The sequence below is a fragment of the Rhyacophila brunnea genome, unplaced genomic scaffold, assembly GCF_057557595.1.
Source record: "Rhyacophila brunnea isolate RB1 unplaced genomic scaffold, BYU_Rbru_1.0 scaffold_3, whole genome shotgun sequence".
NCBI classification, from domain to species: domain Eukaryota; kingdom Metazoa; phylum Arthropoda; class Insecta; order Trichoptera; family Rhyacophilidae; genus Rhyacophila; species Rhyacophila brunnea.
In genome coordinates, this window is record NW_028232965.1 from 48,689,115 (window position 1) to 48,700,056 (window position 10,942).

The following is a 10,942-nucleotide window of genomic DNA, read 5'->3' on the forward strand; positions in this document are numbered from 1 at the left end:
GCTTCGGGAATTTATAGCAATATCACCTTTATTGTAATGCGTTAGAACAGTGTTCCTAGTGTCAATGTTAATTTGAGCGAACCCGTTCGAACCGAACCAATCGGCAGACTCGACAAAAAGCATCGGGAATTTATAGCAATATCACCTTTATTGTAATGGCGTAGGAACAGATTATGCCATTCGGCAGACCCGACAAAAAAGTGAGTGTCATTTGTTTTTCCAGATCCATATTAATGTCATTGCTAGGACCCCAGACCCCTAGCAACCAATAATGGTGTCGAAATAACTTTTCATACAAAATAAAATTAACTGAAAATGAATTCAATTATACTTATGGCTAAAAGTATTAAAAAAATGCATTGGCATCGTGTTCTGATATATTATAAAAGTTTCAAATGTCTAGCTAGTCGGGAAGTTAGTGAAAAATCGATTGCAAGATTTGTACCGGACAAAGAACCACCGGTCAAATAAGAATACGAGCTAAGAAAAACGTTGTAAAATAGCCCAGAGATTCATGACCAAGTGGATACGTTACCATTCAGTCATTGCGGGCGCAGCATGAATTAAATTATCTCACAGTCAATAATTATGATAATGTAAATTTATGAATGTAACAATTAAAGTATTAGAATAAGTACATTCATTATTTTCGTTGTCGTAAAACGTCACTTGCGAAAAGACATAATAAGAATGAGCTTTCAAAGCTTTCTCACTCTGAACAGTTAACAACTAAAATCTTTTCCCCTCACAATGAAATTCCTTATTTGTACCTAAGCAGGATTAAAACAAAGCTTAGCGAGGGATAACACGGTTATATTTATTTCAAATAACAAAGTATTACACGTACATACATATTATGTGCCTGTGACATTCGATATTTGCAAGTCTACCCTTTGTTACACTCGTTTAAAGCTTTCGCAATTTGTACAAAAAAAAAAAATTGTAAGAACACCGAAGTGAAACCATACATTGTGAAATCATTCGTAGAGAGTGTTTCACCCAAGGATTCATTCAACATCATATTACCGATAATATTAATAAAGACGTTCTGCCTGTCTATCTTTTCGTCTCCGTTTGTTCTATTATATCTTGAAAATTCTTAGACTATAAATTTTAGTTCGTTTTTCATCTGGAAATCATCAAATTACAAGATAAAAAAACCTCTTGAAAATAACGCACTAGGTAAAATGGACAAATAGTAGCGGTGGAATGATAAAACACACTATTAAATAGCTGATAATTTAAGGTACGTGCGGATTTGACGATTAGAGGTCTCGTTTTGATTTTTTTTAAAGAATTATCTCGGTACTTTTTAACGAAGCGACCACATGGCCCGCAACAAGGAAAATCGCGACTGCTTTTAGAAGTTGTAATTGTTTCTTCGTTTGCGCCATTTACCTATAATTTGCCACCCCAAAGCAACGAGTGACGTGCCGTCTACCAACACGGGATGTCACCGAATGCGTTGTAAGAATTGGGATAAGAAGTTGGGATTCAATTTGTATCATTTGTAAGTAGAGTACGGACAAATCCATACCAATCGCACATTCGTTTAAGATAATATTTTTATGTCATGTATGTTTCTTAGTTGACTGTTCGAAAACACGCTGACATGGAACTATTTCTGACAATATTTTGGCTACTTTGGTTATGTTTCTGTGTTCATATTTTTATGTTTTGTTCTATACGTCATATAATCATACGATTGCAAGGTTTCGTTGTAAGTAAATAGTCAAATCACAACACAAACATAATATTATTAATTATTGGATAAGCGAAGTCGAAAATTGCAATTTGTTTTTATTACTTATGTTCATATAAACATATTATAGAAAAAGTATGCAGACATAATATGAGAAATGCACACCTACATATCCTTGAACGAATGAGTAATTTGCAATGTTTGAGAAAGTATGTCGTTTTCGATTTAGCAATGCAATTTTTCGAATTAAATTTTTATTTTAGCATATATAATATATGTATTCAAAATAACGAAGAGAGTTGTTGAATTGAATTTGATTGTTTATTAAAAATACTTATTCAGGGGGGACGTGCGTCGCGTAGGTCAAAATGGAGAATTTATCGCATTTTCAGAGCATGATCCGGGACATTCATTAAACGTTGTAGATAATCTATTTATATAATTTTAAAGCCTTATTATCCTTTATATTTATTTTAAACATTTGCTGACTGCATAAAGTATTTTTTTTACATAAAATAGTATTCTTTTAAACCTTTCGCTCTAATGTTTTAGAATATAGTCATATTTCAGTACATAAATGTGCAGTGGTGTTAAGATTTTTTACATTTATTAATTTTTAAACGCATTTATAAAACCATCAGTATAATTTATGTCGACATTATTATAGTGAAATATTTACGATAAAAAATTATATTGATAATCTTTGTGATTCCAAATTTGACAAGAATTAGGCATTTTATTATTCAAAAAATGGGCAAGATTAACACATTTATGCTATTAAGCTACGTCTTTGACCATTAAAGTGTGATAAACATCCGACGAATAATGGTTGTTTTATAATAATTATTAAACTGAGAATAAAGTAGTATTTTTTTGAAATAAGCCATTTCTTTTGGCATTTCCCAGTGGTTAAGCTACAACATACGGCCGTAGCCATAAATTGATATACTATAACTGAAGTAGGGAGTAGTGTTTGAACATAATTTTGTTTGAATTTGAAGTTTGATATTTGAACATGTTTGAAATGAGTCACTTCCACTGCCACAAGAATTTTACACCACTCTACTTAAAGACAATTTTCAACATTTAGTGTGTAATTATATGTTTTTTTGTTAAATATCTACCGAATGTATTTTCTACAATGTTAATTTTACTATTTCTATTTCACTAAATCTTGTAAATTGTAAAAGGTTAAATATAAAATACTATTACATTATTATTTATTATTAATATTATAATAATAATTATAGGCTTCCAATTTATTTTTATCGAAATAATAATTAAGCTGACGAAGGGTTTTCTTTCATTATTTACTATGAATATTAAGAAAAATTTAAAGGTTTAACTTTAACTTATGTAATATGTAGGTTATTAGCTCGAATTATATAAAACCATAAGGGAGACACTCCAATACGTGTTATTAAACGATATTAAATTGTGTGCTGCTGAAAAAAGTAGTCAATAAACAATTTGTATATTGTCATGGTGATTAATTTTCTTCAGTAGTTTGGTGATTAGCTAACAGTGTTTTTAATAAGATTGTGAATATATCCACGCATTGAATTTGTGCAAACGTGGTGTATGACAATTTGATATATTATGACCACGTGCACAATATTATTAACATATCGTTTACTCCTGAATATTGGATCAATTAAAAACTGGATCTCGAATGTGTGTTAAGTAGTTTCAAAATACGATAACGTAGCCTGAAGTATTTGTATTTCATAATTTATAATTCACGCTTGCAACATAATAAAAAAAATATAATATTGCATCATTTTAATAAAGTTAATGTGTGTATTACGAATATTTTAAAAAGAAACGGTTACTGTGTTTACTTTGTAATAATTTATATATAATTATTAAAAAAATAACCATGCGTACTTTCATTAATTACTATATATTATTTTTACAAATATTGACGTCAAAGAAAAATCTATTTTCTTTCATCAAAGTAAAAAGAGAGGAAAATTAAGATGTCTTTAAAACAAATTGCAGTGGCTGTTTTCTATGAAGCAGATGCGTTTGTCGAAACCCATTCACTGCGGATGTTTTAATTAATATTTAATTACGACATTTAAGTAACATGCTAATTATATCTAATGGCCAACTGATGGGCAGCGCACCAGTTGCGTTTGGCGTAGTGAAAGTGCATTATTTATGGCGGATCTTAACAGCCTACCTCCACCTTTCGTTACTGCCACCCATGGAGCAGACATGTACATTGATGAAGATGATTTCCAATTCATAATAATCTATAAAAAATATTTACCTAATATTTTTGTCGTAATTTTTAAAATTTAAAATTGTAACTTTATACAACACATTCACTGCTGACCAGATAATTACTAATTAATTACCACATTTAAATATCATGCTAATTATATCTAAAGGTCAACTAATGGTTACGCGCCTAGAGCGTCTTTAGCACTGAAAGACTTTTAAAAGGAAAGTATTTTTTTAAAGATATAATATGTTTGTTACAATATGAGTGTAAAACATCAATTAAAGCATACAACACTGTATTAAAACATTGTATTGTAACAAATTGATATTGCTGTTGTATTTGTAACACTCAGTGGTACTATGTCGTATACATATTTTTTTAAATGTTCGCAAGGGGTTTTCCAAACATGTCAATGATAATTATTTGTATATATTTATATAGATTCGATATACTAAAACATTTAATACTTGAGTGCATAGTTCATTCGGAAAATTTGTTTATATAATCTAAAATATTTATGTACTTACTTAGGTTTATATGAAAACGTGAGTCCACGTGGAAAAATTGGTGTGCTGTGGTGATTTTTTTCTTGTTTTATCTTCGTTAGTTTTTCACAAAACTAAATACAATAATTATCGTCTTATTAAAGTTTCTTGAATACTTATAATTGTATTATAAAACGATTGTTTTAAGAGGTATTTTTTATTAAGTTAGTATATTGATTTATTATATAATATATATTTTATTTGTACACAGAAAATGTTGAAAAAAGGTTATTTTTCCTTTCAAAATGTAATGTGGTGTTAATTTTGTAAGAAGGTTTAACAAAATTTGTTAGGTTTAGTGCTGAATTTTGATTTAATATATTTTTAGAATTAAGCTCAATTAATAAGAGATATTTTAATAAATGTAGAGCTTTATATGGATAGGTAGTATTTACGTATGTTTTATTCGAACAATTATAAATAGTATCGATAGGTAAATCATTTTGTAAAGGTAAAAAAGTTATATTTTAACGAAATGTTCACAGTAGCAGATATGCCGATTGCTTGTGGTTATTGTTCGAAATTATTTGAAAATTAAAACTTTTATACGAAGCGCGCGCTTTTCTGCGACCCGTTCGAAAGCTCGGCGTTCGACGTTTGAATCCGGCAATAAGAAGCGACGTCCGCCGGAGGTGATTTCCGACTGGCGATGGCGGTAGAATGGAGATCGCATGGCGGATAGATAAAATAGTCGGCCGGTGCAGTTTGCGCAATCGCCGACAGATAGCAGGAGTTCGTTTGTCACCACTACTATTGGTTCGGCATGCATGTTTGAATTTCGAACAACAAACAACAATATACTGAGCAATTCGTCATTCCGTGACGCGGCTTAGTCCACTTCTTGGGACATGACTCCGCGTTCAAACAATGGACATTGCTAATGTGTTACCTACATAGTTAAGGTAGAACATATTATTTTAGACTGATTTGTAAAAGGGTTTTCCGAGAATCCAAATGAGTTCTTAAATTGAATTTCCTTCTACTAAAATAGTTTAAACTACGGCGGTCATAGTTGTCACCAGTCAAGTCATGAATAAAATCATAAATTACTTATATGAAAAATTCTCAATTTTAGCTCATTAAATAAGGGTTGAGGACACGGCTAACGATAAATCCTCGGAGAAGTCTGTTTTCTTCCCACATTTCTGCCGTTCATATTATGTCGGACAATGATAATTAATGTACTTATGTATATCTGCCGAAAACGAGGAATAATAAAATAGCCTTTAATTATTGTTGTGATTAGTGACGTAAGCATTAGCCTACGAATATGATTAACATCAATAATTACTAGGTTAAGTGTTTCTTAAACGGTAAAACGCGTGCTCATGGACCATGGCGGTGCGTATACATTTTTTTGACCAAACGCAAGATCGAACCAGGGCCGGCCATGGCCAGTGCGAAGCCCAATCGTAGATTATGCAAGGGCCCTAGATATGTGGCGCATATATTAATATATTCCCAGCCAAAAATGGTTTATGGCGAATACCTACGTCATACATAAGTACTTTTTTTTGTAAAATGTTCATTATTAAATATAAAAAAGTATACTATTTACGTTCAAATTAATCAAAATTACATTTTACCAGCAAAATCATTCTTGATTTTTAAAAAATTATTTGTCTTTTCTCTTCACTACTTAATAATAATTATTATTTAATATATAAATTGCAAGACAGAAAAATATTTGGCATTTTTTTTTTTTTAAAGAATATTCGTTTCTTTATTAAACACCACAATATGCCGTTAAGCCGCTTAGTCTTTAATGACAAAACTCCCAGGCTTGCGGAATTCACATAATAGGTATATAAGTATAATATTATGTATTATATATATATATATAAAATATTATTAATAACCATGGCCTTGCATCTTCGTACAAGGTGGTTGTAAGTAATTTTGAATAATATATATATATATATATATATATTGTATCCTCACAGGGAATCGAACTCAGAATAGATGGAAGGCTAGCGCCATATGCACTGCACCACGACAGCCGCCGGAATCCACATATTAGAATGTTGTAATGATGTAAATATGTATATTTTAACCTCACTGGGAACCGATCCCAGATCCCGGTGAAAGGCCAACGCCTTACGCGCTGGACTACGAGGGCTGACAATGTTACACAACTGCCCATATCCCCAATTATTATTGGTTAAAGGTTAGGGTTCGCTTGGAAAAAATCCATTTCTCTAAAAATGAACATGTTTGGAAACGCTGTTTGTAAGGAAGCAGTAGGTAGGTACAATCTACCTAAAATTTAAAAAGAATAATTTTTAATATTTCTTTATGTAGTTAATTAGTATATTATAATCAAGAGAACTGAATATAAATATTATGTAATTTCTAGTTGAACTAAATAAATTGTACCTGGCCTTATAGATTTCCGTTCATAAAAAATTTGATAATACGTACATAATATTATTATGTTCAGCACGTGTACTTAATTTGATTCGACGAGATATTATACTTTACCATGGCATTGTATGGGTAATGAAATTGGCCAATAAAATTGCAAATTAAAAAAAAATACTTAAATATACTTATCCAGTGGAGTCCTATCAGTAGTAGGGGATAATTTTCCGAAATCATGAAAATAAATGAATATTTGATGTTTGAATGAATGTTTACACCAAAGATACTTACTAGAGTGCTCTAAATACTCTAAATGAACCGGAACGTAGCTCTGGTCAGTAAAATCCTCGAGACTATTGCTCCGTTTCGTGGAAACTTTATACATAAAACGTAATGTTCGTTTTAGAAAATATTAAATTCATTTATATTAACACATTTTAATATTTTCGAAAAACATATTAAACTTTCCGTTTGGTAAATTTTTGCATTTCGAGTACTGCTTACTAATGAAAATATTGAATAGGAAAATAACTGTCACCAAGGACATATAGTATGAAAACATGACGCGGTAAAATTTTGTGTGGAATGTAATTATTGTAATATTTGAAAGTAGTTTTATGGCGGTGACAATCTCTTTCGCCTGCGGCGTTAACAAACCGTTTCCTCAACCCATAGGGTTGTTCAAAAAATACACAATATTGCATAATATTTTCAGTTTGTTCATCCATTTTTACACCCACGGTACATGCAAATAATTATAGTACTGCACCAGAAGTGCAGTGCGTAAAGCGCTGGCCGTTCATCCGGGAGCTCTGCGTTCGATTCCCGGTGAGGACACAATATGTTTATGTGATTTTTCAAAGCCTGCGTGTTAGTGATAATTTCACTTCTATTACCAAAAAACAGTACTGTCATTGGTCCTCTAGGCCTGATGTAGTGTTAATTTATATATATTATATTACGTATATATCAGTGTCAAAGACTCCATACTAGGCGATTATTTAAAGCCTACCTTCTTAAGAAAAATATTTTTTAATTGCATATTGACATAGGTATTTGTATACTTAATCACTTCATTATTTTATGTTCTATAAGAATAATTTATTTTGCCAAGGAGAGATGTCGTATATGTAGGAAAGTATTACAGTATTACACAGTTACAAAACAATCTGCAAAGTTATTAAAAAATATACCACAGCGCGCCATCTATCTTGACGTAAATAAAGGTCCGATTATGTGTGAAATAATTCAGATTTTTTTTCCAAGCCCGTTGCCTTATTCATGAATTAGGCAAATTATCTGCCGAGTGCGTGAATACGGCAGAGTAGGGAATTCTTAAACTTCAACATGACAGTAGAAAAAGTAAATTTAATACGGATGGTTTTATTAGTTATAATTGGACATAATATAATATTACTATTATTAGGTTAGGTTAGGTTTTGTAATTCTGAATTCAACTGAATGTCCATTTTGAGGTTAAAAAATGTAAAAATTACTGCCGAATTCACGCACTCGGCAGATATTTTGCCTAATTCATGAATAGGACAGCGGGCTTGCATTTTTCATGAAATGGGCATAATTTTGCCGATTTCATGTAATACGCAATTTCACACATTCGACGTAACATAATATACATCATTTAATTTTGAGGCGATCGACTAGGTAATTTTCCGTGCTTGACTCAGGCCACCAATCCCGCCCCTGCGCTGCATTATGTGTTTTTGATCTCGTGAAATTACCAATAATATATAACATATTGCACACATATTAGCATGGCGTCTTTACACGAATAAAGCAAATGTGTACATATTGATCACATTATAAATAAAGCATACTGGTTTGCATAGCTTCTTCATTTTCACACAATGATTATGTGGCATGGCTAACCTTTGAAAAAAAACACCAGGGTTCAAACAAAGATAGAACCGCACTTTACGTAAAACGTCATGCTGACAAGTTGAATGTTGGCAATTTTTATCTACCTCTGTGAACCCTTCTTTGTCTTCTTCCATTTTCGGTAGTTTTCTTGCTTTGTGTAATTGTAAGATAATAATATGTATTACAATGTTGTATTGCATCACCAGAGCGTTGCTTGTTAAGAGCATACTTCAGCGAAACGGCAAATAATTTTCAATTATAGATGCGACGAAATTTCGAACTCGCTGCCAATCGGAGAGCGATAGTCGAGTTGTGAACACGTCAATTTTTTTTGTGATGGCGTCGGGGGAATTAATTTTTAAATCGTGTAAGGATGACTAAAAAACGTTACCCATTTACTTGAAAAAGAAAACATGTCAATGAATATATTATTATTATTACTAATAGAACAATAAACATAACATTAAATGGACGCATGTTGAATTTTTATGACAAATTATGTTTTGTTCTGCACGCGTCGTTTGCACAATCTTCGCGTCGCGTAGTCACGATCGTTTTAGACCGTGCCCCAGCTGAAGTATAGTCTTGACGTAAGTATATTGAATGGTTGACTAAATATTACATGTTTTATATGGAGTGAGTGTAAAAATCATAGGTTATTTTAATATACCCGCAATTTTGGATTTCGATAGTTCATATTCAGTATGAAATTATTTAAAAAAAAAAATGAAATTGCACGTTGCTTACTGCTCTAATCAGTTCTATTATAACAAACCAAATATAATGTGAAAATCTGGCACCGCGAGCGCCGAGGTGACCCCTTCACGCCAAAAAGATATTTTTTTTTAAACCATGTCCGATCCCAAGGAGATCATATTAAGCCTCCACAGGGTGGAGGTTATATTAACAGATTTTTGTTATTTATAAGAAATGGGTGTTAGCCACTTGCTTAACCTATTAGGTCCATACTCTGGGTGATGAAAACAACATGACATGGGACTTCGCCAGACCCACGACATTATAGAAATGTTGCGTGACCGCTCGGCCATCGTGGGCATTTAAGACAATAAAGAAAGACAATATGTATAGTAAACCAGTATGTCTTATTAAAAAAGTATTGATTTTTTTGTAAGTTATGATATAACTAAAGACTCGTAGGTACTTACAAAAGTTGAGTACTTATTCCCCTTTATTGCACGTCACTGGTCGTAACAGAATCGCACTGTTGAATAATCTCATGGTGCAATATGCAATCTGACATACTATTTTTCAATACCTATCGATAGCCTATCGAAGCGATCGCAAATTCGGCGCTTATGTCTCGGGGTGCGGTGCAGTGTGGAGAGCGATATTGGTTTGTGCCCGTATGGTCGTTGAGATGTTTTTAATGCAGAAAAAAGGTTTGAGATTTGGGCGTAACCGCTTGTCGCTGAATAGTGGCACATTGATTGCACACTTTTGGCTACAGTGTTAAGATATCTAGCTGAAACGCAGTGGAGGGTTTTTTTAATAATTCACAAAAAAAAAATATGCAAAAAATGTACAACAGTTCGATCAAATGTAAATCCTTGCATTAATTAATATCATCCATCTACTTTGACTCTAGAACTAGATCCGTGGTCTCCAAACTCAATAAGGATGTGAGCAACTTTCAGAATTTCTTTTATTTTGTTAACTGTCAATTCATGGTGGAACTGCATTGTATTGTTGTTTTTATTTAATAAAATGCAATTTTTTTGTAGTACTTATTCCACTTTTAATCAATAGATTAGGACCGGTTTCGTCCGCCTCAGAGGGACATTTTCAACCGGTCCTAATCTATTGATTAAAAGTGGAATAAGTACTACAAAAAATTGCGTTTTATTAGATAAAAACAACTAGGTACTTTCAGAAATTGATGTTGTCTGGTGAGCTAAGTCTACTTATACATATTTCTTCTCGATATATTTTTTTATCATCGTCCTTTATCGTACAATACATAAAATTATTATATTACCTACTTCAAATAAATTAGGCCATTGGATTTCCAATAAAAGGTAAAATGCGTACTTTAATTATTTATTTATAAACAAAATAATAATTGAAAAATATCATGAAATAAATGAATAAAAATAATAAATAATAATTACAAGATAAAAAGAACCTTTTATAATACTTACCATGTTTTTAAATTTTCTGTTGAATCATATAAACTTGACAATTCTATGTATTAATAATTTAGGACAA

At 31.7% G+C, this 10,942-nt stretch overlaps 1 protein-coding gene across 1 annotated transcript in view; it reads right to left on the bottom strand.

The window, feature by feature from the left end:
- Positions 1–4,877, bottom strand: part of nord (neuron derived neurotrophic factor nord) — a 67,468-nt gene extending 62,591 nt beyond the window's left edge. Inside the window, exon 1 of the mRNA XM_085952886.1 lies at positions 4,460–4,877. The gene's annotated coding sequence lies outside the window, so the exon portion shown is untranslated. The remainder of the gene's footprint in view (positions 1–4,459) is intronic.
- Positions 4,878–10,942: the final 6,065 nt, after the last annotated feature.